This window comes from Hylobates moloch, unplaced genomic scaffold, assembly GCF_009828535.3.
Source record: "Hylobates moloch isolate HMO894 unplaced genomic scaffold, HMol_V3 SCAFFOLD_12, whole genome shotgun sequence".
NCBI classification, from domain to species: domain Eukaryota; kingdom Metazoa; phylum Chordata; class Mammalia; order Primates; family Hylobatidae; genus Hylobates; species Hylobates moloch.
In genome coordinates, this window is record NW_026652287.1 from 70,800,166 (window position 1) to 70,827,333 (window position 27,168).

Below are 27,168 nucleotides of genomic sequence, written 5' to 3' on the forward strand. Positions count from 1 at the left end.
CCCACTACTGTTCCCCTCCACAAAGGAAATACTACTTTATGACAAGACTTTCTTTCTTTGGTTCCCAGACTGTCCACCAAAGTAGTTAAAGCCTATGGGCCTTAGGTACAAGTTGAAGTGATAGGATTGATGAAATGTAGCACTTTCAGGTACCCGCATTATGTTTGAATTATAAGTATTGTGATTAGCTTTTAGCTATTTATTTTATAAAGGATAATTGAATTATTTTTGCCTTGCAGGGAGGCAGTTAGTCCCCTCCTGAAGTTATTAGGCAGCCTGGACTTTCATTTGGTCATACTCAGTAAGAGTCAGGACCACACCCAGTAGTCCAGTTAGTGGGCAAAGGACAAATGTCCATCTTTCTTCCTAAGAGATGCCTCAAGGCTCCTTAGAGAAGTGCTGTCTCAATTCCCAACAGCCACAAAGGACCAAAGCTTCCTTTTGGACCAAAAGCTTGCTAGAAGAAATCCACCCACTTCTTTCTAACTCAAATGTACCCCCCGACCCTTTTTTTTTAACCTGGAATCTTTAACTCCATTCTTGGCCAAGGAGTTGGAATGGCAAGAGATTTCCAGGAATAAAAGCAAAAGGTTCTCTGTTTATGCCTTTGAACTGAGTAGAGAACCCTGACCTGTTAGAGACATTTTATACTTTCACCCCTTCCCTTCTCACAATTCTCTGCATTTGTCCTCTGCTATTAGTTACAGATTAATTATTTTTATTTCTATAGTACACATTTCCACCTTTCTCAGGGTCTTACACCTGCTTCCCTCTTCCTGAATGTCCCACTTACACTTCAAACTCAACATTACTCAAATTGAACTTACCTTTCTCCTTCTTCCTATCCACAATCAAATTTGCTTCTCTTTCTACATTCACGTAATGGAATGAGCTGTCATATTTGGGTATCATCCCGACCCTTCTTTCCTTCTTCTTCACACCATCACCACCATGACATCCAATGAATAGTCAAGTTCTGTCTATTCTACCTGCTAAATAGTCCTTGAATGTTGAACCCATATTTTATCTATATTTCCATCATTTTAGTTCAGATCATCATCATGACTAACGGGACTATTTGACTAGAATCCTAATGGGTTGCCAGTTTTCTGTGGTCTCTAATTAATTCCTCGTATGGACATCATAGTTATCTGTGTAAAATGCTATCCCAATCAAGCTACTATTCTTTTCAAAATACTCTGAAAAAAAATCTCATTTTCTAATGAATGATCTTAACTCCTCCATTCACCAAATTTGCCCTGTCCTTCCAGTCTTAACCTCTTACACCTTTCCACCACACACGTCATACTCCAGGCATCCCTAAGGTTTATTAAACATGCCATGTCCTTTTCACATTGTCAGTGCACACGGGGATCAGTGCTAGGGGCTCTTTATTCTCCTTGGAGACTCAGCCTTTTTGCTACCTGGAATCTTTAACTCCAGGTAGAAGAGTTAAAGATTCCAATTCAAGATTCATGGTTGGCAAAGACCATTCTGCCAGCCTTCCCTGACTTCTCGCCCTTCTTTTGTTGTTCCTTTCAGTTCTCCAGTAGTACTGTGTTGGACTTTGGGATTTTTTGTTTACATTTTTATAAAAATGTCATTCTTATTACAACAAAATTTAAGGTACAGATAGATATATGGTAAAAAGTGAAAATATGCTTCCCCTTCCTAGCCCTTCATCCTAATCCCCAGAAATAACCCTGCTAACCATATCTTGTGTATACTTCCAAATATTTTCTATGTGTACATGGTATAAAACAGTATGTATATATCATACATAATATATATTACTATTAAATACAAATGGGATTGAACTATACATTTTGTTCCACAACTTGTTTATTTCACTAATATATCTGAGTTCTATATTTATAATATATGCCATCATCAAATATCATGCTTTCATTCTCATAATTTCTTATTTTTAACAGATTAGCTTATTCCATTCACTTCTGTTATTTCAACAGATTTAGATGTGTTTTATTACTTTGTTATTTTATGTTTTTATTCTTCCTTAGTTTTCTGTCTTTTGCTATATTGTCTGTTTTTTAGTTGTTATTCTACATTTTTTCTTCCCATGTTTGTAATTATAACATAAAATAAGGCATGAAAATATATTTAAGCTGTTATTTCTTGATTTATAAAATTTAGGAAGAATTTATTAATTCTGCCATGAAAGATGAGAAAATATGCCACTCTTCCCACCAATTCTCATAATGTCCCAGTTTTTGTAATTATATTATTATTTCTATATTGTTATATCTAATGATATTGACATTATATTCTGTGTATTAGAGACTACCCAGAATTCTCCGTGATCAAGATAAGTAAAAGTAAAGTGATACCTTCAGTCTTAGGCAGTTAACAATGAGGATACCTTCTCAACCCTCTCTTTCTCTCTTCCTTCTCTCTACAAGCTGGATGGGTCCAGGGTCACCCTAAACTGCATTAAAAATGGTGGAGCTACACAAAGGAAGACATCTGAGCCAGATCACTGCATGGAGAAGAGGGTCCCACTCAGAAACCCACATTAAATAGTGACATGAGTCAAAACAAATTTTTACTGTGTTAAGCCACTAAGATACGGGTATGTGTTAGCACTGTTTATGCTGACCAATATATGCTGAAGCCATAATTTCTACAGTTCTATAATGATAGTTATATATTCAAATGGATTCAATGCTCATGACCAGTCTTTTATTTTTAGAAGGATGTCACCATTCTTGAATTCTATATTTTGATTTATCTGTTTTTCAGTCGGGTTTCATATCAAATCGCTTCTTTCAAGTGAGATTCACGAGTGCTCTGTTTCCTGAGGCATTATATGTTTGTGAATATATTTATGGTGCTTTTAACAATAAATAACAGCTTGGCTGGATATTAAACCCCTGATTCAATCTTTATTTCTATTTTTTTTTTTTTCCTCTTTGAACTCTGCTGCTATTTTCCAATGCCTTCTGGCATTGAGAGTTGCTGTGAAAAATACTCTGGCCTGAGGCTAGTCTGTCTTGCCTTTGCTGCCCCTCATCTCATAGAAGTCTTTATCTTTAAAGTTAGAAAACTTCACCAGGATATTTCTTTGGGTTGATAGTGCCTGTAATGTGGTATGCCCTTATAGTCTACAGATTCCAGAGCCTATTTCAGTAATATTTTCTCCTATTATACATTTGAATGATTTTTCATCTAAACATTTTGGTCTCATCTTCAAAGACACTAATTATGCAATTATATATTCTTCATCTATCTCAGCACATTATTTTATGTGCTTATTTTCTCTAACCACTTGTATGTTTTTATTCAGCTAAAATTCTCTGAGGTCTGCACTCTACGTCCTTATATTTTTTTCAGCAGAATATTTTCTATTTCTTTTGTTCTAAATGTGATTTCAATTTCTCTAATGGTTTTTTTTTTACTACCATCATTTAACTTCTGAATTCTGCCAATTTATTCTTTGTGATTGTTGTAGACAAGATATGGACTGTCTTGATTGTATCAGACAGGAGATGACACAAAACTTGTGTTTATAGTTTCTTGGTCTTTTACATTCATTTTTGTTTTTGTTTGTTTTTTAGATGGAGTTTTCACTCTTGTTGCCTAGGCTGGAGTGCAGTGGTGCGATCTTGGCTCACTGCAACCTTCACTTCCCAGGTTCAAGTGATTCTCCCGCCTCAGCCTCCCAAGTAGCTGGGATTACAGGCATGCACCACCACACCCAGCTAATTTTTTTGTATTTTTAGTAGAGACAGGGTTTCACCACCTTGGCCAGCTGGTCTCGAACTCCTGAACTCAAGTGATCCGCCCACCTTGGCCTCCCAAAGTGCTGGGTTTACAGGAGTGAGCCACCATGCCCAACTCTCCATTCATTTTTAAATCTTTTTTTTTTCTTTCAGGAGTTCAGCTTCTGTTTCTTTCTCAAAATCCTGCAATAACTTTCTACCCTGTTTAAATTCCATCATGTGGGCTCGCAAGGCCCTGCTTTATCTGGCTCCTATTAACTGTGAGCTTCATCTCATAGACCTTTTTCAAGCCACTCTGTCCTCCTTCCAGTTCCTCAAGCCATTTTACCTTATGGGCTTGGCATGCACCTGCCTGCTGCCTGGGGAAGTGTTCAACATTATCGGGTGGTGGCTCCTTCTGGTTGTTCAGCTCGGTCTTAACATCACTTCCTTAGAGAGGCCTTCCTAGCCTGACCACTCTCTATCAGATCACCCTGCTTTCTTTTCCTCATAGCATTTATCACTATCTGACAGTTTCTTGTTTACTTGTTTATTGTATATTCTTACTTTACAAAATGTGGGCTCCATTGGTGCGGGGCCATGTCAGTCTGGTTCTCTGCTGTCTCCTCAAGACCCCAAACAGTACCTGGCATATAGTAGGTATTTAATAAATCCTTGTAAAATGAAGGAACACATGAATCATGACAACCAACACTGTAGTTACCAAGTGAAAGAATCTGAGTCATATGATAGGCTTGGAAAGGGTAACAAACCCAGGCCTCGTGCTTGAGGAAGGTATGTTCAATTTAGTTTACCTATAATACCTAATTATTAAAAAACACGCAGAATTGATTTAGCATAATTTGTATTTGATTTAGAATTAACATGTCTCTGACACTTTGACTACTACAACATTTAAGAGGGAGTAAAATCAAAAGTTAGTCTCATCAATTTTTTCCAACTTTGTTTTTCTTTTTTTTTTTTTTAAGACAGTCTCACTCTGTTGCCAGGCTGGAGTGCAGTGGTGCAATCTTGGCTCACTGCAACCTCCACCTGCTGGGTTCAAGTGATTCTCCTGCCTCAGCCTCCCGAGTAGCTGGGACTACAGGTGCCCGCCACCACGCCCAGCTAGTTTTTGTATTTTTAGTAGAGACAGGGTTTCACCATGTTGGCCAAGATGGTCTTGATCCATTGACCTTGTGATCCACCTACCTTGGCCTCCCAAAGTGCTGGGATTACAGGCGTGAGCCACTGCACCTGGCTGAAACTCACTTTTAATAGGCAGTATCAATATCTATTTTATGCTATGTTGGTTGTAAATTAAATTCTAATGTATCCAGTGTTAGTGCCCGTTTCTTGCTAATTTGAGAGTTTTAAAATTTACCTTTCTAATTATATAAGTTAATGCATATGATAGAAAATTTACAAAACATAATGAATTAGAAAAAAGAAATAAGTATTATTTATTTTGGGATAATCATGTATCCCATCATCCTGGGATAAGGTTGTGGTATTTTTAGTGTTAGTTTTTTTCTAATACATAGGTTATATCATATAATGTACATATGCATATATGAATATATATGAATATATATGCATATACCCACACATATCATACAAATATTTATCTATTTTCATGTGATGCTATAACTACCACATTTCTATGGTTTTCCCCTTTTCATGATATTGGAAGGAAATGCTTTATTCCCCAGTCCTGATGTTTTATTCTGTGTGGCAGCAGTTTTAATATAATAATATTCCTGGATTCTTCCTCTTGTCAGTCTCCCTAGGAGAGGGAAAGTGACTTGTGTAACTGGTGCATTTGGAATAAGTGGGGCATGTGTAGGTCTGTGCTTTTCTTTAGGGTTCTGCCTGTCTGTAAAGACCATATAATCTGGTCTGTTCTTCGCAAGTGGTAAAATAAGCCCCAAAGGCATTGTCCCAGCAGGAGAGTGCTGTGGTTTACCATTGCTGCCTGTGACTGGTGAGAAAATTTGCTTGAAGGAGATGCAGTCATAAAAGAATATCACTTTCGTGCTTTGAAGTCACAAATTCAGCAGCTCTATCAGCAATATAATTGACATTTTGATCTCCGTAGGCCCAGTTCCTCCGTCTTTTTCAGGCAGGAGAGAGAGCTGTTATGTCTTGGTCCACTAAAACACCAACATATGGCACCAAAAAGTCAGACAAAAAAATGGGCTGACAACTTTACAACTTTTCTTGCTAGGTAGCCTTATTTCAGCACAGATATCTATGCTTGTAGACAGGTCAGAGGAACATCATGGTAAATGGTGTTATGGAAGAAGTCAGGAGTAGAGAGTTTCCAAAAGAGGTTTCTCAACACAGCCAGATACTGCTGGAGGTTAAGAAAAATGTGAACAGAAAAAGGCTGTTTGATGTGTTAATGAGTAGATAATTGGAAGCCTTCAAGTCCTGATTCTCAAAATGTGGTTCAAGGCGCATTGGGAGGCCATGTGATCCTCACTGCAACTCACACGAAAAGTGCAAGTTCCTTGTGCAGCCATATAGGTGCATTCTGTACAACTGCAGACTTTTTTATGCCAAAGGGTTATTGAGTGAGTTTTTAAGGGTTGGTACAATTTGGTCTTAGTAAACTAAAATTAGTATGTTGTTAGTATATTGACCCTTTTAAGAGGTGAAGGAGTGAGGTATAAAGAAGAAATAGGCAGAACACCAAGACCAATTTTGGTCAGAACAAAAGGGTAAAGACAGGATGGTAAACAGAATACATTTTCCCCCATAGTTTTAAATAACTATGACCTTTATTCTACAGCAATAGTGTCTTAGATGACTTACTCTTCCTTCTTAAGCTCCCTGCATTACTGATGAGCTACTCCTTTTAACACATGAAATAACAATACTAACAGCATTGGTAAGAATAATACGTTGAGACATTTCATAAACAGTTGCAATACCAACTTCATGAGTTTTTCAAATCCTTGCTCAGTTGTTGTTATGATCAATTGATAAGCTAATTAAAACAATTGACAAAGAGCTAAATGGGTATTGATAGTGAGTGAGAAAAGATACCCAAATTTCTTGTTTAAAAAGGGTAAGACCTTGTAGACAAGGACAATATTCAGGAGCTTCTTGAATTTTGTGTTCACACATTTAAAAGTGTTTGCCTGTTTTCTCAATTGCTAGGGAGCCTGAGCACAGCTTAACAAAATAAATCTGTTTGTGTGTTCAGATGTTGCAGGTAGGTGAGTAGATACCAGTCAAAAACTGCCACATTCGATTCCTTAAGGGTCTAGAACTAGAAATACCATTTGACCCAGCCATCCCATTACTGGGTATATACCCGAAGGATTATAAATCATGCTGCTATAAAGACACATGCACACGTATGTTTATTGCAGCACTATTCACAATAGCAAAGACTTGGAACCAACCCAAACGTCCATCAATGATAGACTGGATTAAGAAAATGTGGCACATATACACCATGGAATTCTATGCAGCCATAAAAAAGGATGAGTTCATGTCCTTTGTAGGGACATGGATGAAGCTGGAAACCATCATTCTCAGCAAACCATCGCAAGGACAAAAAACCAAACACCGCATGTTCTCACTCATAGCGGGAATTGAACAATGAGAACACTTGGACACAGGAAGGGGAACATCACATACCGGGGCCTGTTGTGGGGTGTGGGGAGTGGGGAGGGATAGCATTAGGAGATATACCTAATGTAAATGACGAGTTAATGGGTGCAGCACACCAACATGGCACATGTATACATATGTAACAAACCTGCACATTGTGAACATGTACCCTAGAACTTAAAGTATAATAAAAAAATAAAAAACTGCCACATTATCAAATAATAGTTAAGATAGGGGTTAGTAAGGCAGACTTGGGTTCAAACCTGGATTGAGTGGCCTTGGTCAAATTTCTTCTCAGTTGAAGAAAATGAGGCTCAGTTTCTTCACCTGGCACATGGGAATGGTAACTACATCCCTTTCATAGTCTTTAATGTGGGCCCTACATGAGCTATTGATAAGGGATCTTTGGGGTCCGATTTTCTGGCCAGAAATCTCTGTGGCTGGTGGCACCTTTGCCTGAGTTCTCGTCCTGCATTCAGGAAGAATGAGGTATGCAGACAAGTGAAGGGTGAACAAGACAAAGATGAGCTTTATTAAGTGTTAGAACAGCTCAGAGGAGACCCACTGTTGATAGCTCTCCTCTGTAGGCTAGTCATCTGTGGAGTGTTTGGCTCTCAGCAGGGAGGAGGCCCTGGAGAGGGTAGCTCCTCTCTGCCACTGGTCGTCCAGACATCTACTGCTCTCAGCAGAAAGGAGGCCCTGGAGAAGATTGTTCCTCTCTGCAGCTGGTAGTCCCATCTCCCCAGGTCTCTGAAACTCTCAGCAGAGAGCGTAGCTCCTCTCTGTAGCTGATCGTTCTGTCCTCCTACTTTCAGCAGAGAGGATAGCTCCTGTCTGCAGCTGGTTGTCCCCTCTCCCTCTTCATCTTTTCACCCTCTGCCTGCTTTGGCTGAGGCCTTTATGGGCCTCAGAGGGTGGGGAAGTGCATGCTGACTGGTTCATGGGCAGCCATGGGTGGGCCCAAGAAAAAGCACCATGAGCTCCCGCTCTGGGTCTGCAGGACTGGCAGCCCCGGCCCCCAGGCTTTACTGGAGACCTGCTCTTTTCTGCCCAGGAGCCTGTCTGCCTCCCATGGCTATCCATGGTGCCCAGGCTGCTGGCACCAAGAGACACCTGCAGGTCAGCACCCAGCTGCCCTCAGTCCCCTTTTAGCTTCCCTTCTTTTTGGCACCCAAAGTCTGGAGGGTCTAAGGCTGTGTATGTGTGTAGGGGGGTGGGGGGTGGCGGGGGTTGGCACATCAGCACTGCCCTGAGCCTGTGCACACAGCTGGGGCTGGGACAGGGCCTGGGCTCAGTCCCAACCCTGCTCCCAGATTAGAGCAGGCGCCCAGAGTAGGGAGAAGCCAGGCAACAGAAACAGGCACTCCAAGCTTGCAAGGGTAAGAATGCAGGGATGCCTGGGTTTGCAACCCCGGTTTGGGTGGCTGCAGCTGAGGGCAGAGGGAGCAGAGTTCCTGCTTGCTCTGTGGAGCGGGAGGCCTAGATCCGCGGCCCTGACTTGGGCAGCTGCAGCCTGGCCCAGGAGGGCGGGGCTTCTGCCTACTCCCGGCTCCGGAGAGCACAGGGGTACCCAGGTTGCAGCGGTGGCCTGGACACCTGCAGTTGCACCTGGGGAGTTCCCACTTGCCAACTTGGAAGGGACAGGGCTCCCGCTCATCCCGGTTCCACAGGCTCCATGGAGCAAGGCACCTGGCCATGTCCCCTGGCAGCCTGGGGTGGGGGCTCCAGATCCTTGCTGGTAGTGGGGTTGGGTCGATGCTGCCAAGAGCTCTCCCTGTCTCTCTGGAGCTCCCCCTGTGGCCCGGGAGCTCAGGGGCTAGCCCGAGCTCCCCCTTGTCCGGAGCACAACCTAGCCCCGCCCATTGGGCGGCCCCCAGGGCATTGGGCTGCTGTTGCGGGTTCTGTCTGCCTCCTCCCAGTACCCTCCCTGCAGCGGCCGGCGTGATGGCAGCAGCCGCATCAGATGGCCGCCGCTGCCATCACTATTAGCTATAAAACAGCTAGAAGTGGCAGATAAAAAGTAACAGTAAACTAGGCTTAAAAATACGTGTTTACTACACATCAATGTTGAAAATGATTATTTAGTGACTTGCTTCTTTGGATATTCAGTAGAAGGGGAGGTGGAGTAACAACTTTGTTGATGAAATTAAGGTCTTGAACATAGTAACCAGGATAGTAATAATAACAACGTTAAAAAGTGGCCTGATTGGATTTGCAGTGTTTACGGTTACTGATTATTACACTTGTCAAGGAGCTTTCACCAAAAGTCAATCAGAAACTCTAGGCCCCAGGAAAAAGCAATGGTCAAAACAATTTGGTTTTGCTGAAATGCTATCATTTGTTTCTGGAGAGAATATATATATTCGAGGTTGAAGGTCAAAACGGCACATTTTAAGAACAGTTATTGAGTTCAAAATCTCTGCTTCCATTCACTCTCCATCCTGTCCCTTCACATTACGGCTTCTGTGAACATGCAACTCAAATCCTAAATCGTGCAGAAGACTCTTTAAGGACATCTAATTAAATTCATATTCATCTTTCTTTTCTTCATTTTTACCACTACCAATTAAATATTAATATTGAAACAAAGCCAAATTTAATGATTTAGAATAGAATCCCTTATTCTACTCATTTGAAATGCTTTTTATAATCTAGTTTTTCCTTCATTTCATTGATCTCTGTCCTCTATTTTAATATTACCTCTTAATTAGTGTTCCCTTTCACATCCCCTAATAACATTCTTGTGATAAAAACTTTTCTTTCACCTGCAAAGACCTAAAATTTAGAAATTACATGAAGAACTTTTGTACATTGTTCTGGAAACTTTAAATTCTATACAATTTTGAGCAAGCCCCCATCCTTATAAGCTGTTTTTAAAAATTATGAAATGGTGAAGGTCTCCACTCTTCCAAGTACAAATTCACTGGAGGAGATAAAGCTTCCATAAAATATAAAATAATACTCTATATACTTTTTATGATAGTATCATTTCTATGCTTTGTGACTTCATGTCCATTTATGCTTGTAAAAATATTTTTATAAAAGTTACAGACAGGTCTATGGATGAAATAGAAGAAAACAGATTTAACACAAAGTTCTTTAGAGAGACAGGAGAAAAATCACGATTTAACCACAAATAGATATTATCCTGGGTACAGTAAACAAACATAATAGCGAGTTACTTGCTTTTAACAGAGTATTCAATTCTCATTATTATATGTTTGAGTCAACAGAACTTTCCACCTTCCACTCCCCTGATTATGTTTTCTATCTTTTATTAGGATGTTATTTTTCCCAGTTATTCTTGTTCCTTGTTCTCTTTCAGCCTCCCCTCCCCTTCCTTCAGTTTTCTCAGGCTGATGGCAGAACCCAGCATCCAAAGCTTGAGTTGAAAATGACTGGAATCAGGGTCAGGCAGAAACCCTGTGTGGCCAAAAGCTCAACACTCAGGCAAATGTCTGAAAAACGAGGTCAGACAAATTCAGGTTTCTACATCCAGCCCCATCAAAATAACAAAACTCTAATCATCACAACCCTGACTTCTTCATTCATGGAGCTTTTCTCAAAGGACAGAGACTTCTCACTACAGTGTTCAGTAAGAATTGAGACCATGATTACTTCGAAGTGGCATTTAGGGATGCTTAGAAGTAGATATCCATGGGCAAAATAATAATCTTTCAGCCCCCAGCGACTTCGCATTCTAGTTATAAACTGATACTTTCCTGAGCCATTGTAGTATAAAGAGTAGTATAAATACTACTCTTTTTTAAAAAAATTAAGAAATTAAAAGTCCTTACAGGTCATTGGAGCTTTATTTCAGATGTGGGTGAAATAAGGAGATGGGTACCTTTTATGTGCTTATATTCAATCAATAGGAATAGATCCCTTTGGGACTTTCAACTGATCATATGCAAAAGCTTAAGCTCTGAAGGGGCACAGAGACCACACAAGCTCTGAAACATCAGTCTGATCACAAGAGTAGTTTGAAGTCTAATGCTCCGTGGAAGGGTGTTATACATTTACTTTTATTTTTATTCCCTCCATGAAGTAGTTTATGTTTCACTTCAATGGCTGTAATAGGATTCTGTGTTTTCACTCTTCTGGTGAACTATACAATTCTCCAAGAAACACGGTAAAATGAAATGAGGTTTATTGGCATGTGTTTTTAACATGCAAATCAAAACTCTGTGATTTAATGTCTTTCAACTTTTTTCTTAGTAATCTTGATTTTTTCTGTCACGGGGGAATTAATAATTTTCTGCATAGTTAAAATGAATAAAGGCAGAGTGTTGAATAAGTTTTAGCTAGTGTTTTTGTGGTCCTTTCAACTGAAGAAGGATATGGCAAAATAACAATAAGCATATAATTTTCCACAATGTGTTATTTTAGTGATTAGCACCTTGAGAACCATCTCATTTCTAGAAAAGATTCTGAATGATGTTGTCTGCAGCATAACTTTAATGAACAACATGACTCTGCCTATTTCATCCTGTTATTACTTCTCAATTACCACAATAAGATTCTTTTTTTTCTTTTAGGAAGATTGAGGTCACAGTATTTATTAGGATTGCACTATGTCTGATCTAATTATTAAATTGTTAGAAGTACATATATTGATCAGAAAAACAAGGGAAACTATTTATAGCTTATTCCTTTTTGTGACAGCCAAATATAGACATGGCTAATTTGATACAACACAATCCAGCATCAATTATCAACTGAGTAATTCGCAATAGCAATTTTTAAAATTAACTTGAAGACTATGAATGCTGTAGGGCAAGATATTTTGGTGTACAAGGCTAAGAAGCCACACCTTCTTTAAAGCTTAATTTCTTTTAAATGAAAGATTTAAACAGGTGAGTCTTCCTTATATTAAAAGCTATATAAGCAATAAACATTAAAAGAAAATCACTAAAAACTTTCCTTTCCCTTTAGTCTAAAACCTTGCTGCTAAGCCCTAAATCCTGCTTGAAAATTCTTGCCAAGCCATCATTTGGCATTATTACCTGCTCATGTCTCACACCAGAGATGCGCTTAAAAAAATCAAATCAAATCTGGCAGCCCTATATTTTGTGGGAAACAGAGCTTGACTTTTTGAATCAAATAATTTATTTGGGCCATCTTGATGACTGTTTTCTGCAATATTGAATCATACAGAAAGTTAATCCAATTTTATTATTAAGATAGATGTAAACACCAGATGCATTATTTTTTGACATTGTTATTCATCATCAAGGGCCACAGATAAAATTATCTATAACTTTGTACCAACACTAGAACCATTATATTGTTTTTAAATACTCAAACTAAATTCTTATTTTTAATCTTTGTTGTCCAGAACTTCGTACAATGCCTAGAACACAGTGGAAACTAAATACATACTTTTTGAAATAAACAAGTGAAATAAACATTGGGCGAGGTTTTTCACCTGAGGATAGCACTTTATATACAGATTAACTAATAAATTTATACATCATTTTAAATAAGAGCCATATTTAAGCCAACGTTAAAGAGTAAGGTTCTTGGTTTACTGATAAAAAAACAACAAAGCTGGGTTCCCCAGCTGGGAATTTAGCTGATGATGTCTCATAGCAGTGACTTTCACTCACTGGACCCCACATGCAATTATAACAGAAGATACTGACTAGTCTTTTAGTGAAGTCTGCACACAAACACAGGGTACCCGAGATGTCATTATTATAAAAATGTCTAGATTTAGTGAATTAACCCCCTGTAACCCTCTCTCAATTTTCGTTTCTAGTTGTAGTCATCTTTTCCCTGATGTCAGTGTGGGAACCACACTAAACAAAACAAATATCTGCTCCACTCAATGTCTTTTAAGAACTTTTGAGTTCTGTTCAAGTGAACATATTTATAATTCTACTCTCCTTAGGATGATTATGAACTTTACAAGAAACTCCTTATCATTATGGTAGGATCTTTACTGTTAAGATATTTTGAATGACTGCATAGCATTTTCATTTAATTTCAGACTTTTAGGCTAAAGATATTTCCCTAGATATCACAGAAGTTCTATGCTGACTCATTTATCTACATTTACATGAACAGATACAGACATAAATCTTAATATTTACCCTCCCAAGCTCTCAACATTACACCGAGGACCCTCTGCCTATCATGAGAGATTATCTTACCTGTTTGGAAATTGGCTGCGTGTTGTGATGAAGTCGACTTCCATTTGTACTTTTCTTTGTGTTATTTCCTTACCATAGCAAGCATGACTAATCGTAAAGCTTTCTAAGCTTGTGTGCTGAGATGAAGCCTCATTTAGTCACCTGGAGGTAACCGCCTGGTACTATTTCTAGAGACACTGCGGATCCCAGGTCTACTGTAGCAGCTTGTGCTTTCCCAAGAGATATCCCAGGTGCTTGCTGTTTCAACAGTTTACTAGAATTGAAATTCACAGGGATTTTTTTTTCCATGGGAATTAGCAAAACTGTAAGATGAGAACTTTATGGGCTGTGGACGAGGTGTGTTGCATGAGGAATGTTTTTATCTTCCTGACCAACATGGCACATGTATACATATGTAACAAACCTGCACGTTGTGCACATGTACCCTAAAACTTAAAGTATAATAATAATAAAATTAAAAAAATTAAATGCTCATAAGCTATTTTCATAATAAACAACAAAGTTCCACTATTTCCACCAAAATTTTCTTACTTGGTACTAGGGGCTTTACAGATATCTTATTTTAGCAGTCAGCATGACTGAGAAACAAGGGTTATTATTAATTTTTATATCGATTGGCAAATTAAAGTGACTCAATCAGAGGCAAAGTAACGAATCTGGGATTCAAATACTAGTTGGTCTGATTCCAAAACTGATGCCTTTTTTTTTCTCGCCATATCCATACCATTATGATTGAACCCCGAGGGATTTCAGATAACTGTTGCAATTATTATTATTAAAGAAATATATGGTCTAAAAAATAGATGGCAACAACAGCAAAAAAGACATTATCTCTGTCTTTTAGAAGCTAATAGTCTGATAGAAAAAGGGTAGTTGAAACACTAGGAATTCCATGAATTATGGACTCAAGTTATATGGCATAACTCTAGCGAGGTTGCAATAAAACTTATTCATTTATACATTACTGGCCACGTGGAATTGATTTTAAGGCAATAGGGCAGTGTTAAGTGTATTAAAAATGTTCATAATCTTTAATCCAGTAATTCCCCATCTGCAAATTTATCTTAAGAAAATGATGTCAATGAATAAAAAATAAGTAGGCACAAATATTTTCTTTGCAACATAATAGTAAAAAATCAGAAGCAACTTAAATGAACATCAACAGTAAAAAGGATAAATAATGTTACATCAATAGGAGATAATTGCTGTCTAATTCTCCCTCTCATTCCTGCATCATTAGTTCACCCTTTCTATTAGATTTTTCTAATTTATATTCAAATGTGTTATAATATTTCTCATATTAAAACAAAAGCTGAACAAATCCAAATATCCTGTTATCCAGCTACCATTCCTTCTTTTAAATCTCCTTTTAAACAAAAGGTCTCAAAAGAGTTGCCCATATTTATTGTTGCTAATTCCTCTTTCCACCTCCCCTTCTCCCTGTATCAGCTCCTGTTAAACTAAACCAGGGTTGCTACATCCAATGTTCAATCCTTAATATTCCTCCTGTTGATCTTCCTCCTTAACACAAATGATTCCTTCCTCTGCTGATACCCTTTCCTGCCTAGCCTTCCAGGGTGCCACACTTTCTTAGTTTTGCTTCTCATTGGCCCTTCCTTTTCAAGTTCCCTTTGCTTCTTTGTCCTCATCTTTCTCACCTCTATACAATGGACAGCCCAATGCTCAATTCTTAGTCTCTTCTTTTCCTCTATAGTCTCAAATTTAGCAGGATCTCTCCCTTAGAACTCAAGACTTATGCATCCAATTGCATCCTGGACATACCCCCTTAGATAACCAACTGGATCTTGTCCACACTGAACTCCTGATTCCTACTCTACTCACCTCTGCCCTACATCTGTTCCTCTGTCGATTCTCTTCCTTTCCGTAACTAGCAACTTCAATCTTTCATGTGCTCAGGTTAAAAAACCAGCCATCCCAGGAGGCAGAGGTTGCAGTGAGCCAAGATAGCACCACTGCATTCCAGCCTGGGTGACAGAAGGAGACTCCATCTCAACACAAAAGACAAAAAACAAAAACAAAAACAAAAAAACTAGCCATCATTCGTCTCCCTTCTTTCTCTCACCCTCCAGAGTTGGCAAAACCAGTTAGCATTACCTATGAACAATATTCAGAACAAGAAAACTTCTACCACCTCCACATCTATCATGGGCCAAAGCCACATCTATCATGGACCAAACCCATTGCGAAAGCAGGTCTCCCTGCTTCCAGTCTGCTTTGATAGTTTATTTTCTGCAAAAACCTGGAGTAATTTTTGAAACCATAAATTAGATCATGTCGGTACTTTTTAAAAAACCCTCTGAAGGCTTGTAACTCATTCAGAATAAAATTAGAATCTGACATGGTCCTATTTGATCTCTCTAATAGCACCTCTCCATCTTCCACCACTCTTCTTTGTCTTCCACTTCATTTATTCTAGTCTCCTTGCTGCTTTTCAAACACACCAAGCCCCCGCCAGCCTCAGAGTCTTTTTTAAAACTGTCTCACTGTTAGAAATCCTTTCCCTATCTGCAGGGCTAACTCCCTCCCTTCATTCAGGTCTCTGCTGAAACATTACCTTTTCAGAGATGCCTTCGCTAATCAGACTCTTTTAGAATACCACCTTTCCTGTCACCGTCTGCCTGCTTACCTTGCTTTATTATTTTTTTCCTTAGCACTTCTCATCATTGATGTGTTATATTCTGTTCCTATTAGAAGGTATGCTTCAAAAGAGCAAGGATTTTGGCTGTTTTGCTTACTGATGATCCACAGAGCCTAAATAATGCTTGGCTTATGGCAGAAGCTCAATAAATATCTTTTGGATGAATGAATAATGCAGGTCTATAATATTAGGTAAAATAAACATAATGCAAATATATGTATATGGAAATTACAACTACATAAATATGTTAAAGTCTATAAGATGTAATGGTTTTGTAAGATACAAAAAAATGTAAAATAGTTGTGGGTGATGGAATTTGAATAAAATATTTTGTTGAGCTAATTTCAGATATTTTTAAAATACAAAATTACCATGTGTATCTGGAAAATGATTGCGGTTGACAGTTACAGAGAATGCAGTGGCTATTTTTGAGAAATGACTTGCTTCAACCACATATCTCAGAGGAAAAAAAACCACAGTGATTTCAGAGTTAATACCACTCCCCACATTTGGACATCATCTTCCATTAGATATAGCACACCAGTTAAGTGCTATGATTCAAAGTCAGACTGTCTGGGTCTGAAGCATAACTCTTCAACTCAGCTGGATAAACCTGGGCTAGTTACTTAACCTCTCACAAGGTCAGTTTCTTCATCTGAAAGAAGATAATGGTCTACTACGTCAGAGGTTGTTAAGGGGATTGATTGAGACAGCTTCTAAGATGTGTAGGGTGTTGCCTGGAACCTAATATGTACTCAATAAATGTCACCATAAGATAGTTTTGTTATTATTAAGTTGGGCAGAGATTTTTACAGATGAAATTCAAAATGGTTAAATGACAATAAGTGGCAGAATTAGGCCTTCTTACCCCATATTTAATTTTTCAACTATGTCATGTGGCTATTCTTCAGGAGACAAGTAAAGATTGGACCCATTCTGCTTAGTATGGTTGTCTCTTGGTGAACTTTTCTGTCGTAACTCGTATCTATGTCATAATTTACTAATAGTGGCATCTCATAAGTGATGCAAATTTCAAACTTATATCTTGCAATTAGCTTATTTTAAAAATATGGACGATAAGATGTAATTATTTTAAAGATAGTTTAAAACCTTTAAGTTTCAAATAATTTTAAAATTCTCATATAGGGAACAGGTATTAAGAAAAACACTAAATTTTGTACCCATGCTGACTTCTGTTATATGAGAGGTCTTCAAAATCTTAATGGAAAATGCATATTATGAAAAAAAGATGCATCAATTTAAATTTTTTCTTGCACAAAGTAAACTCACATGAACTTGTTGTAACATGTCTGAACAGGATCTACTTTGAGGCACTAAGAAGAATGAGATATCAGTTTGAAAAGAGCCCCTGTCGGAGCAACATTAATTCTTCCAAAATTGAAGAATTTTAGCAGAATTCTTTCCATTTAAGGAAAGACAAAAACCAAATTTATGGTGAAGTTTGGATAGAAGAATAGTGAAATCATTAATGATCTACTAAAAGTTGTTGAGACAATGTACCAAAGAGATCAGCAGTTTACCAATGGATAACTCGTTTGAAGAAGGGATGAGACAATGTTGAACGTGAAGCCTGCAGTGCAGATCATCATATCAATTTGCAAGGAAAATTTTTATCTTATTTGTGCTCTAATTGAAGAAGGACAATGATTAACAGCAGAAACAATAGCGAACACTATTGACATCTCAATTGGTTCAGGTTACACAATTCTGACTGAAAAATTAAAGTTGAGCAAAGTTTCAACATGCTGGGTGTCAGAATCATGCCCAGATCAGAGCAGAGTTTTCAATGGAAATTCTAAATAAGTGGGATCAAAATCCTGGAGCATTTATATGGAGAATTGTAACAGGAGATTAAACATGGCTTTATCATTTTAATCTTGTACAATCTTGTAGACAAAGCATAATCAAAGCAATGGCTACCAAGAGGTGGAAGTGGTCCAGTCAAAGCAAAAGTAGATCAGTCAAGAGTGAAAGTCGTGGCAACAGTCTTTCAGGATGCTCGAGACATTTTGTTTGTTGACTTTCTGGAGGGCCAGGGAGCAATGACATCTACCTATTATGAGAGTGTTGTGAGAAAGTCAGCCAAAGCATTACTAGAAAAACACCTGGGAAAGCTTCACCAGAGAGCCTTCTTCACCACAACAATGTTCCTGCTCAATCTTCCATCAAACAAGGGTGATTTTGTGAGAGGTTTGATGGGAAATCACTAGGCATCCAACTTACAGTTCTGATTTGGCTCCTTCTCACTTATTTTGGTTTCCTAATCTTAAAATATATTTAAAGGGCACAAATTTTTATTCAGTTAATAATGTAAAAAATACTGTATTGACATAGTTAAATTCCCAGGACCCTCAGTTCTTTGGGGATGGACTAAATGGCTGGTATCATTGTCTACAAAAGTGTCTTGAACTTAAAATGGAGCTTATGTTGAGAAATAAGGTTTATATTTCTTATTTTTATCTTTTAATTCCATTTTACATGAACTTTTTGAAGTTCCCTCATATACCACAAGCTAACCACATTTCTTTACTAATGAACTATTTAACAATGTTTGAAGAAATGAGGGAGAAGATGGTAGCTAGTTAAGCCAGATACTTTGTCTCTAGAATCCCCCCATAGAAAACAGATGACAATTCTGGAATCATATGTGAAATTTTAAAAATGTACATGTAATCACATTATAAATATATTTTGTAAAAGGTGTTTGTTGCTTAACTCAGTTGCCAAAAGTACAGACCTAATATGAGAATGGCCATTGCTAGAAATAATTGTGTGTCCACCCGGGGATTCAGGAAAATCTGGCATAACCAGAAGGCCTATGAGCTAGAAATAATGATGTGTCTATTTACATGAATGACTAAAGAAATTCTTGGAATGGAATTTGTCCTAAGTGACGTGAGGGCTAGGTCTCAAAAGAGGAATTTAAGGACAATAAACTGGAGTGAACTGGAGGGGAGGGAAGAGGAATGTAGATCAAAACTTGTGTCAGAACTCTGGGGAAATGAAGTCTGAAATAAAAACAAAACCAAACGAAGCCTCTATGACATTTTGGGCAAATATATAACTAAGGAACACACACAAATGGAGGAAAAGACACAAGAGAAGACTCCCTTTCCTTTGGTGGTATTTCGTGCAGAGGGCCTCCGACAGCTAATCAATACACATGGGTCCTCAATGACACAGGACGTTGAACCCCAGCAGCAATCAGAGAACAGTGTCCTTGGTGCAGATATCAATGACATTAGGATCAATCCTGGAAACCTTGACATAGCCACAGGCAGATACTACCACTGCCAACAACTATGGCAATTTCCTATGCACAGGAGACCCCATAGAAGGTGACCCGGAGAGTAAGAGCAGAAAACTTCACTTCTGCATATGTCATGCAAAACTAAAAGATCCCTTCTTATGACAGAAAGTGGATGTCTTCTAGAGATTCAGGGTGGGACAATTGAGAAGGGCTAGAGATCTAGTGATAGTTGATGTGTAGGGGTGTGGTAAGAGAGAGAGAGTAGGGAGATTATAATCTCTGTTATAATGCAAGTCTTATTGCCATGCTAGTATGGCTAAGGCAATATGTTTTTTTTTTTTTAAATCCTTTTGGGATGCCACATACTCTAACATATCCTCCTTGTCACTTTTCACCTGGCTTACTATTTCTCCAAATTCAGGTCTCAGTTCAAATGACCCTTTCTCAGGGGCTCTTTTGTTACACACCCAACTTATATTAAATTACATCTCCTATTTCCTAAGGTGACATTCCTTCTAAATATAACTATAATATTCTTTGAAGACTCAAGCAAGTTCAAGTAAATAGGATGTTGGAATAGCTTCAAAACAGAATAATAAGAAATGTGATAAACCTTTGATGATTTTCCAGAAAGCCACAAATGAAAATTTCATAGTAACCCTAAAATAAGATAAATCCTCATCCACTGAATGTGTGAGAATAAATTCATTGTTTGTTATTAACTCATAAGAATTCTTCTGAGTATATTATTTTTGACTTTTTATTACCATGATAAAAATATAGCTGCATCATTTATTATTCATACAGTCCATTAGAGTGTGTATATCATTTCTTTTTGTATTGCAAACTAGAGAAATATGAGCACCTCAAAATTTATTATTCTCTTTACCCCAAAGCCAGCGACAAAATTTTAAGATTTATTGTCATTGTTAGAATCATTCTTGATACAAAAAATAAACAAAAATCTTATATATGTTTGGTTATCAAATGCATCTTATTTGATGTGCATACTTTATACGGTGTTGATTTTGGAGTACTGCTCACTGTCATGTATTTTGAGGAAGGCAATTGCTAAATAACAAACTGTCAAAAACATTTTATTGGGTCCTATATGTTCAAAATGTATTTAGCAGATTTTTTTTTTTTAAGACAGAGTCTTGCCCTGTCACCCAGGCTGGAGTGCAGTGGTGCCATCTCGGCTCACTGCAAGCTCTGCCTCCAGGGTTCAAGTGATTCTCCTGCCTCACCCTGCTGAGTAGCTGGGACTACAGGCGCTCGCCACGAAGCCCGACTAATTTTTATATTTTTAGTAGAGACGGGGTTTCACTATGTTGGGCAGGCTGGTCTTGAACTCCTGACCTCAGATGATCCACCTGCCTTGGCCTCCCAAAGTGCTGGGATTATAGGCATGAGCCGCCATGCCTGGCCGTATTTAGCAGATTTTTAATAACAGATAATCTGTCTTCCATTTCATTTGACTACCCTGACATAGGCACAATAAAAGTGAGTAAAATGAGTTTATGTGTCCCTCATCAGAACATACACTTTTTTTTAACATTATAGTTTCCCTAGCCTTGTAAACAAACATTGACTCTATGACTGTGAATTAAATCTTACCAAGTGCCAATTAGCATCTTTAAGACAAAATAGATATGTGATTTATAAATATGTGTTTTGGTTTAACATAATCAGTACTTTTATCAGTGCTAAAGATAATCATGGAAGCTAAGGAAAATTACATGCTTCTCAACAAATGTATTAGATCCCTGCCCTGTGTCTGAAAATGAATTACCAAGGTAGAAAACACATCTCTTCCATTGAGAATTTACGTTTTTAGGGGATCACAATAGACATAAAGTAAACCATGAAAAGGAAATTAATGAAATGCCACATTGGCTGTATCTGTATATTAAAAAAAAATCCAGTGTGATTAAAAAAAAAAATTTAACTAAGTCTGGGCGTGGTGGCTCATGCCTGTAATCCCAGCACTTTGGGAGGCTGAGACAGGTGGATTATCAGGTCAGGAGTTCGAGACCAGCCTGACCAACATGATGAAACCCTGTCTCCACCAAATTAGCCGGGCATGGGGCGTGCGCCTGTAATCCCAACTACTCAGAAGGCTCAGAAGGCTGAGGCAGGAGAAACCCTTGAACCCAAGAGGCAGAGGTTGCTGTGAGCCGAGACTGCGCCACTGTACTCCAGCCTGAGTGACAGCAAGACTCTGTCTAAAAAAAATTGTCTAAACACATTATAAAATAAGAAATAACTGATGAAGGAGTATGGATAAGTTGTATCCTTCTCTTTGCTTTTGACTACGCTTTGCTCTTTCAAGCTCTCTCTTTGGATGTATGGCTTGTTTTGTTTCTCTGGCTTGGAATGAATGTTTACTTGATTCACTCAACAAATATTTATTGAGTTTCTAATATATGCCAAGGAATGTTGGGCATACAGTAGTTATGAAGGCCTCATCTCTGCCCTCACAGTGCCGTGAAAGCTCTTTTCTGCTCTTATCAAAGGCAAAATCCCTCAACTTATGCTCCCATCCCCAACGGTGTTCTCAATAATTTTCTTCCCTTTTCATTTTCTACATCATCAGTTTCTCCTTCACTACTGGGTTATTCCTACAAACTTATAAACATATATAAGCTACCTTGAAAATTAAACCTTTATAGATTCCACATCTCTCTCTACCCATTGTCCCATTTCTTTGTTTCCACATAAAATATTTTCAAGCAAATCATCTATAGTTTCTGCCTCATCGTCATCTCTATTCTGCTCTTCAATCACTCTCATCTGACATTATCTCAACAACGGAAAAAAACCAATCACGTCAATGGTCTCACCAATGACCTCCACACTGCCACATCCAATAGACACTGTGTGTCCTCATCTAGTTCTCAGGATCATTTTGGCATCATTGAGTACTCTTGTCTTCTTGAAACTTTCTTCTCTTAGCTTCTGTGGCATCATATATTCCTGGGTTTTCTCCAGCGCCACTGGTGTTCTTTCTCATCTCCTTCAGTGGCTCCTCTTCTTCTACTCAAGTTCTTGATGCTGATGAGGCTTAGGGTTCCTGCCTGGAGCCTGGACACTTTCTATCTTCTACTCTTTCTATTTTGTATACTCTTTCCCTAGGAAATTTTATTCAGTTCCATGTTTTACACATTCTATGTGCTGATATTTTCCAAATGTCTCTGTCTTCAGCCAAAGTCTTTCCTCTGAGTTCCACAGACTTTTATATTTAACTACTACCTGATATCTCAATTGGGATGTCTAAAAGGAACCTCAAGTTCGAGGTGCCCAAAATTGAGAGTCTGATTATTTTTAAACCTGTTATTCTAACATTCCCATTTTAGTAAGTGGAACTACTAATCATTCAATTATACAAGTAAAAACTTGGGAAGTACCTGTGAATCATGTTCTTCCCTCACCACACCCACTCCATCTTCAGATCTGTTAGTTCTACTTCCAAATATACAAGAAAATCTTCCCATTTTTATCTGTCTCCACTGTCAGCACCAAATTCAACTACTGTCATCTATGTCTTGGGATACTATTATAGCATCCCTGCTTCCATTCTTGTCCCTTTTCAATCCATTCTTCATATAACGTCAAGAGAAATATTTTAAAAATATATACTAGATCAAATCTACTTTATCTATTCCTTGCAGAAACTCTTTAAGGTGTCTTTTCCTACTGCTTTTACAACGGGCTCCACAGCTCACCCTGGTTTACAAAGCTCTGCGTATCTAAGTCTCCGGCTCACTTCACTGGCCTCGTCTTTCTTTCCAGTGCTCCAGCCACACTGGCCTAGTTTCTGTTTTGCAAACCCTTGTCCTGGCTCTTCCTTCTGTTCATAATGTTGATCTGCCAGATCTTGAAATGCTGCTTACTCTGATTCATCAGGTCTTGGCTTAAATGTCCTTCTTCATGGAGGCTGCTCTAATCATTTTATCTAAAGAAGCACCCCACCCCCACCCTCATCACATTCTCTATCTCAGTATCTGCTATGTATCTTACATAGACCTTATTAGAGCCTCTAATAACCCCATTCGTGTGGGCTTATTTGTTGTCTCAATGTTAGCTCTTTGAGGAGTAAGCCACTTTGCCTTGTTTAACCCAGTACCTATCCTAGTTCCTGGTACGTAACTAGGTGCTCAATAGATTTTTGTTGGATAAATAAATGCAGGCAAACAGAAAATAATAAAAAGTGTAAAGAAATAGTAAAGAACAAAAAGTAGTCTAAGGACCTTGGTAGAAGAAGTATAAGGGGCTCCATAAGCAATCTTTTAAGGGCACCAAACCCCTCAATCAGAGAAAGACAAGTCTAAGATCCACTTACCTCCCTGGCCATACCTGTACACATTAATTTTTATCCTCCAAAAACCGTCCAGAGTACCTATAGCTTAAAGTACACCATTTAGCCATGTAGGATAAGTCTATGTCTATATGTGTTGGATATGTATACCATATACACATACCACATGTATGTTATATGTACCTATATTAAACACTCTTAAATCTAGACATACCTCGATGTATTATTTTATAATTACTTAAGTATAATGTTCTTGATTCCTCAGTTGTTAAAATTTTCAGTTGAGCTCCCAGAATCACATGTTTATTTCCTCTAAAATAAAGCTTCATCTTTATATATTGAGCTTTGGCAAGATGACATTTCAAAGAAATTAAGAGCCATGAGAGAAATTAATATGTACTTCTAACAAGCAGTGTTCAGATGTAATATTTATATTTTTTTGTCATTAAAGATGTTACAGCACTGATTTTTTTTTTACCCTATGGACATGTATTTTCACATAGATATGTGTGTGTTTTCTTATCAAATTTCCATTAAGTAACAAAAAGTCAACTCTTTCTTGAAAATAAACATCAGAAAATATCTTTGGTGATGAGAAAAAGAAGAGCACTCTAAATGTTTGATGTGCAAATAATTTCAAAGAAGAGATGAGTTTTTATAAAAGTAAGCCCAGTCCAAGCCCTGTTTTTTAAATTTACAGCACCCACAATAATCCATGCCACAAACACTTTGTCACACAGCAGGGTAGGTCATGGGGCAGAATCTCAGAGAGAGCAGCAGCAGGTAGGCTCCTCAGCCAGCCCTTTTAATTAGCAGCTCATCATAAATATTAACCATATTGTAACGGTGATTCAGAAACCAATAGTCACAAAGATATGGTTAAAATACATGACAGCCTAGACAGTTCTGGTCTCTCTGATGTTCAGTCTACCTATTTACCTGGAGGTGCAGCCAGCATCTGGGAATATGACAACCAATGTTTGAAGGCGCTTGAGACTGTAATGAATGTGGGAACATACATTAGTTTGGCTATTTCACTAAAACAAAATACCAAAAGCTAGCAAAGAATAGGCATACTAAAACACCTGGGGTGCATGATCAAGCCGCTTCCTGTCTCTTGAAACTTGTCTAAACCCTTTCCCCCTTACCCACTGCATTTTAGACATACTGTTCTCTTTTTCTTTTTTGTGCTGAGGTTATAGAGCTTGATGTGGAAGTCCATGAGTACTTACAAAATGCGATATGGTATCAAAGAGAAACAGGAACCTGCTGACACACTAGGCCAGTGATTAGGGCAAAAAAGGATGGGGCTAAGAGGAGCAATAAGCAGAAACTTGAATATATAAAATTTCATATCAAGAATAATAAAAAGAGCTAACACTTAGGTAGCACTTGCTATGTCCCAGTCACTGCAAATACACTTAACACATTGACCCAATTAATCTTTACAGCAAACTCATAAAGTAGGTATTTTTTTTCATTTACTAATGAGGTAACTGAGGCTCAAAAAGTATTAATGAGGCCAGGCGTGGTGGCTCATGCCTGTAATCCCAGCACTGTGGGAGGCTGAGGATTGTGGATCACCTGGGGTCAGGAGTTCAAGTCCAGTCTGGCCAACATGGTGAAACCCCATCTCCACTAAAAATACAAAAATTAGCCGGGTGTGGTGGCACGTGCCTGTAGTCCCAGCTATTCAGGAGGCAGAGGCAGGAGAATCGCTTGAACCCGGGAGGTGGAGGTTGCAGTGAACCGAGATTGCACTATTTCACTTCAACCTGGGAGGCAAGAGCGAAACTCCATCTCACACACACACACACACACACACACACACACACACACACACACACACAACACACACACACACACACACACACACACACACACACACACACACACAAAGTATTAATGACTTTTCATAAGGCCACATGTCTATTAAGTCATGCACCTTCTCCCCCCAAACCCCATTAGAGTAAAAAGATCTATAATAAAATATAAAGATTTAGGTTATGACCCTGAATCTTCCTCTAGTTGTACAAACTAGGCAGTTCCTTTATATATCTGGTGTTCAGCATTCTTAGTTGGAAACAGATGGAGTTGGGCTCTACCTTCTTAAAGTCCATTGTGATGGTTAATTTTATGTAACAACTTGGCTGGGCTATGGGGTACCAGTTACGGGGCACCCAGATATTTGGTTAAACATTATTCTGGGCGTGACTGTGAGGGTGTTTCTGGATGACATTAACATTTGCATTGGAAAACTGAGTAAATCAGATTGCCTCCCCATTGTGGGTGGGCCTCTTCCAATCTGTTGAAAGCCTGAATAGAACAAAAGACTCACCCTCCCCCAAGTAAGAAATAATTTACTTTCTCTGCCTAACTGAGTTGGGACACGGGTTTTCTCCCGCTTTTGTACTTGGATTCAGATTCGAACTTACACCATTGCCTTTCTTGGTTCTCATGTCTTTGGATTACAACTTAAACTTGTATCATCAGCTCTCCTGGTTTTCAGGCTTTTGGACTTGGACTGGAACTATACTATTGGTTCTCCTGGATCCCCAGCTAGCTGACTGCAGACCTTGGGACTTCTCAACCTCCATAACCACATGAGCCACTCCTTATAATAAATCTATCTACCTATCTATAGCTATCTATCTCCCTCCCTCCTTCCCTCCCTATCTCCCATTGGTTTTGTTTCTTTGGAAAATCCAGACTAATATATCCATCTAATATTACTGACAATCCAGAATAAACAGCTTTTCCTAAGATATTATGATTGAACTCTTCTTTCTCCCACATCCTCCTTACAGAAAGTTTTGGCTTTCATCCTATAGATAGGAGGGTAAAAACAGATGGTGCAGGGGTGTCGCAGAGTAGATTGTGGCCACCAAGTTGAGAGAATATTTATTGGAAACCTGTAAGAATGAGTTTGTCTTTAGCTCACATTGCTGAACAGAATGATTGTACAGTATAAATAATTGTCACCCTCTACTTTAGCTCCTTTGCCTGATAGCAAAGAAAAAATGTTAGATCATATGGTGTTCTCATTGAAATAAAATAAATAATACTAAAAGAATTATTGAATTATTTATAAAATACAAACAGCACCAGCTTAAAACAGCTGTCTTTGCAAACATAATTTGTTAAATTAATACAACTTCATAAAGAGTACTATTTTCAAAGATGTCTTTTCATGACTGATGAAATACTGTCTCATTTACTCTATCAGGCAATGATGAGAAAATTATATTGAGGAGACTTATGTAGAAGAAGTCATATTTTGTCAGATTTTAATCAATATATGGTTATGGGAATTAGGCACAAGATACAACCATTAAAATGGCTTTAAATATTAATGGCAATGACAGGGCAGTGATTTTGTCATTTACCTCCAAATGCACTGTTGTACTTTTTGCACACATCTG

The 27,168-nt window shown here is 38.3% G+C and overlaps 1 protein-coding gene across 3 annotated transcripts in view; it reads right to left on the bottom strand.

Annotated features, from left to right (window-relative positions):
- PTPRR (protein tyrosine phosphatase receptor type R) overlaps positions 1-27,168 on the bottom strand; it is a 271,414-nt gene that overhangs the window by 131,350 nt on the left and 112,896 nt on the right. Inside the window, exon 1 of one of the 3 annotated variants that reach the window (XM_032170736.2) lies at positions 13,499-13,939. The exons of the other annotated variants lie outside the window; for them this stretch is intronic. The gene's annotated coding sequence lies outside the window, so the exon portion shown is untranslated. Of the gene's footprint in view, positions 1-13,498; positions 13,940-27,168 lie in introns of those variants that run through there. 3 annotated transcript variants of the gene reach the window in all.